General features: G+C 40.2%; 1 long non-coding RNA gene across 1 annotated transcript; it reads right to left on the reverse strand.

Annotated features, from left to right (window-relative positions):
• Positions 1 to 2117: 2117 nt before the first annotated feature.
• Positions 2118 to 4172, reverse strand: LOC308579920. The gene is made up of 3 exons (XR_014004637.1): positions 4054 to 4172; positions 3032 to 3112; positions 2118 to 2814 (listed from the first exon to the last, which is right to left on the reverse strand). It is a non-coding gene; the product is annotated as an uncharacterized lncRNA (long non-coding RNA).
• Positions 4173 to 4696: the final 524 nt, after the last annotated feature.

The raw sequence follows: 4696 nt of genomic DNA on the forward strand, positions 1-4696 counted from the left end.
ATTTACCGGTAATCCCCACAACAGCCCCCTGAGGTAGGTTAGACTGAGAGGCAGTGACTGACCCAAGGTCACCGGGTGAGCGTCATGGCCAAGTGGGGACTGAACTGTGCTCTCCCAGGTCCTAGTTTAATACTCTAACCACTACACCACACTGACAGAAGAGCCACAGGCAGAAGAATGGTCATCACCTGACTCTCCATAGGCACTTCCGAGTATGAGCGACACCCACTTAAGGTATGGAAGAAAATTCAAACCCAAAGAGCGGAAGGACTATATCACACAGAATAAGCAATAAATTAGCCTGGTACCTGCCTCTCCCCTGGAAACACCCAGGGATATTTTCAAAGTGAGGTGACTGCTTTAGGTAGCAGGATCTACAGGGGAAGAAGATCCAACCTCCAAGGAATGCAGCTGCAGTGCACCCCTTGGAGGCTGGATCTTCCACTTCCTCAGCCCCCCACTATACTAGCTGCCTTACCTATTTGATATTAATCTTTAGTCCCTCCTGTCTTGCTCCTGATGCAGATCTTCGCTCCCCTCTTCCCTGGTAGAGGCAGGGCACCATTTTGTGGTTCACCTCAAGTGCTAAAATGTATTGGGCCGGCCCTGCATGTGAAAAACTAAAAATGGAGGGGTTCTTCCTCAGTTTCTCTCTGGATGATGAAGTTAAACAGAGCAACTAGTCCCTAGGACCCGACTTACTTCTCCCAGACTGAAGGGTTTGGAACAATACCAGTCCAACCTGAAGCATAGCCAATATGACGCACACAGAAGAACCTTGACAAGGGCCAGTTCTTCAAAAAGTATTGCTGCACCATTCAGACATTTATGTGATCCTCTGTCCCACCATAGTACCACTGGAAATTGATGGCTTCACCCTGCTACATGGCAAAGTCAGTCCTCCTTGGAGAACTTGGTGTCTTGGGATGTATGGTGTACATCCTCTTGCTGTATCTGAAACCTTCTTGACTGTTCAAAAATAGGGATGACTCTGGCATCCCTATTTTTCTGGTGCTGGGCTTCTCAAGTAAGTGGCTCCTGTCTTTTTCTTCCATGTTTTCTTAAATATTCTCCACGTTTATAAGGTGTAGTTGGTTTTTTTAAAAAAATGAAATCTAAACCTCGGGATTCCAGCAAGAGTCTTCATAAGAAAAACACTTTGGGGATTATGTGCGGCTTATTTCTTCCCACCACTCATGCAATCTAAACACCAATTAATAACTCTGCTTTCCAGGTTCATTTATTTAATAGTTTATAGGGAAAGGCAGAAATATTATATAGTGAATTTTACCCCAGAGATCTCCATGCTTACAAGACTCGCCTCCTTATGCAGCTGCATAGTATTCTGCCTCAGAATGGCACTTTGTCCCATCCCCCCAGTGCTTTTTTTGAGGGAGGTATGCCCACTCAATGTTCAGAGGGCATTTGGCTTTGCCCCAGTTCCTTGTGACATTGCATTTGCAACATCAGGACGTCACATCAGGCCCTCTCAATCATCTTGAGAAGTTGGCACTTCTGAATGGGACACTTACAGAATTGGCATCTTCTTGCTAGGCTGATGAGACCTAAAGCTACCAGCCTTAACTGGAACCTCTCCCTGACCAAATACAGTCTTTACAACAGGATTTGACCCTTTTTATATCTTATATATTTATATTTATTGTTCTGCTTTGTTCTTGACCATATTCAACACTTAACCATATTTTCTGGAAGTCAACTGACTGAGTTCCTTGACCACTTGCTATACCATATGTTCCTCCTATAGGCTCACTATCTGTATGACTTCATTACCAGTACATGGAAAATTAAGTTCTAAAAGAAACTCCAGTTTTGGTTCACCCACACCAAAAAGGAATTGTTTCCCATTCTAGTTCACCTGTTCCAGAAAGGAATTAGTTCCTATTCAAGTTCTTCCCATCAGAGAAGGAACTAATTGCATTCTAATTCAATTCACAATTCATTCACCTGGTCCTCAGCATGTGTTTTTTTTCAGCTTTCAGAATTTTACAATCTGCTCTGCTGAAGTATAAAATATATTTAAGAAGAAAGAAGACATCAAAACAAAACATACACTGTAATGCGAACAATAGCTTTATTTATTTTTCACAACAAGTATGATCTTTAAGCTTAAACAGCAGCATCAATTTTCAGATGGGTAAAAATAGTAAATGCAGTGGCCACAATCAAACACAGAGTTAAGTTCAATTAAACTTCTTTGTATATATGTAAATTGTTAAATTAAAATGGAATGGAATTTTTTTAAATCAAGTTCCACCGCAAAAGGAGTTTAGTTCACATGCTGTTCACCTGGAAATTATAAGAACTACTTGCAGGTGTAATTCATACATTTATAATTAATCCAGGGAATTAGTTAATCTGAGTTAGTTCATTCTAATCACTGTGCATTACACATAGTAGGGAGTAGGTTGAATTCCATTCCCAATCAAAGTCAGCTCATAAATGGAAATGATTGCCATATTTACAAATACTACTAAAATGCAGCAAAACAGATTTCCTTTGGACTCCTTGAAATAAAATGCAACTCATTTCCACTGACATATAGACATTTGTATTGCCACTGAACCATTTCTGTAGCTGGAGGGATATTTATTTATCAAGCATGTCAGAAATGATATTTAAAGGAAAGATTTGTTTCCATAAATAGTGATCATCTTGATGTTTTAATAGCTCCATGAAACATTCTTTAAATTGGAGTATGGAGAAACTGTGGAAAGATGGTTGTGATTTGTATCATTTCAAAAAGCAAATCATTCTTCAGCAAATAACGGTTACTTATAAGTGCCAACCCATCGTCTGAAATGGATGAAAGAGATTTATTTGAATTAATATGTTTTCATTCAGGCCCTGGAAGAACAAGGCTCGTATGCATAAATGTTTCAATGGATGCTTCTTCAGCAAAATGCTGAAACCACATGTTTCCCTTTAAATTGTGTGACCAAAATTCAGTGTGTAATGTTGCTCACCACCTGGGAGAACAATTTTTTATTTGACGCCTGCAGTGGCATACTACAAACTCTTGCAGAGGCCTATTCTTGCTTTTTCCACAGGGTCAAGTTCTTTCATACTCCAGATAGGAAGTTGAACTCTAGAACTGGATGAAGAGGGTATATGATACCTTTGTGATTCTGATTGTGTGTTCATCCATCCATTTACTTCTCATGAACTATGTTGCTGGTACAAGTGGTCTTGGTTTATCAGGTCTAGCTTACCATGCTTATACCCAGTATTTGCAGTGCTTATTGGGTCTCCTTTTTTATTTTGGTAAGTTTTCAAAGGATCCCGCCCTCAAATCAATATGAGTAGCTCACAGAAAATACTATTTGGTTCTATTCATTCCTTGGATAGCCCCTTCTCCCCACTACTGCTCTTTGTTAGGATAATATTGACATGACCCACCAGTGCTGGATTTACATATAAGCTAAACAAACTATAGCTTAGGGCCCCACTCTCTTGGGGCCCCCAAAACATTTAAAGGAAAAGAAACTGGATGTACATTTCCAAAATATAAGATAAAAAAATAAAACCTACATACAGCAACAGTGTTTTGTGCTGTGTAGGCTCCTATTTGTTATGTGCAAATGCTTTAGATACCTATTAGGTCCATAAATTACCGTATAGTATATATTCAACAAACAAAAATAACAGTGACAATTTGCTGCTGACAAAGGACAGCTGGACATATAAAGGGCCCCATTACCTTCAGTAGTTTAGGGCCTCATCAAACCTAAATCCAGTCCTGTGACCCACTAATAACTCCCCACATGCAGAATTAAATTTGACGAAATGGCATTCTGTGTGAGTTTACTATTTTCTGACTTACTTATTTATACCTCACTTTCCACTTAAAATAACACTCAAGCAGCTTACAAAAATTAAGACAACACAAAAATAAATATATATAAAAGCAGCTGCCTAAAAACTCATCAAACAATTGCAGTAGCATTCACATCGTGTTATATTTAAGGTACTTATCAAATGCTGGGGTCAGGCTTGGGGAGGGAAGGTATCTAAAAAATACTGCCTTCAACTCACCTTTTCCCGCCACTTCTTGTTTTGCCATTGCAGCCATCTTCCTGCCAGCAATTATGCAGCTCCTCTCAGTGGCCGCCAGCCATTTTGTTTTTGTCTAGAAGTTCCTTCAGAATTGTTATGCGAGGCAGTGGTCGGGGGGGGGCGTGTAGCCGCCATGAGAGAATTGCTGCTGTCAATAGATCTGGTCAAATTTCATCTCCACCCCACCCCCCAAATTGTTAACCATTTTCACCATCTGTGAATGGGAAAACGAAATTGGTGGGTGCATTTCAGCTCAGTCTTAGCATGAGCGAACACAGCAGACTTTTCCTGGTGCTTAAAGCACAGTAATGATAGTATCAGGCAACTTTTCCCGAGGAGAAAATTCCACAGCAGAGACTCCATCACTAAAACATCCCTCTCACTGATTGCTACCACCACCTGTTCCCACCACAAACCCATCATCAGTCTAGTATTCTTTCCTCGAAGAAAAAGGGGCTGTCCTGGAACTTCCTAGCATTTAAGGAAGTAAGAAACACAAAATAAAGGATTTGATGTTCATGAAACATTCAGTCTGAAAGATCAGTAGCAATTTTTCCCGCTCCATACTAAAACATTTCAAAATCAGACATCCAGGCAGAAAGAGGGTCAGCCTCTGCCTTCA

The sequence above is a fragment of the Podarcis bocagei genome (genome assembly GCF_964188305.1).
Source record: "Podarcis bocagei genome assembly, chromosome: 2".
NCBI lineage: Eukaryota > Metazoa > Chordata > Lepidosauria > Squamata > Lacertidae > Podarcis > Podarcis bocagei.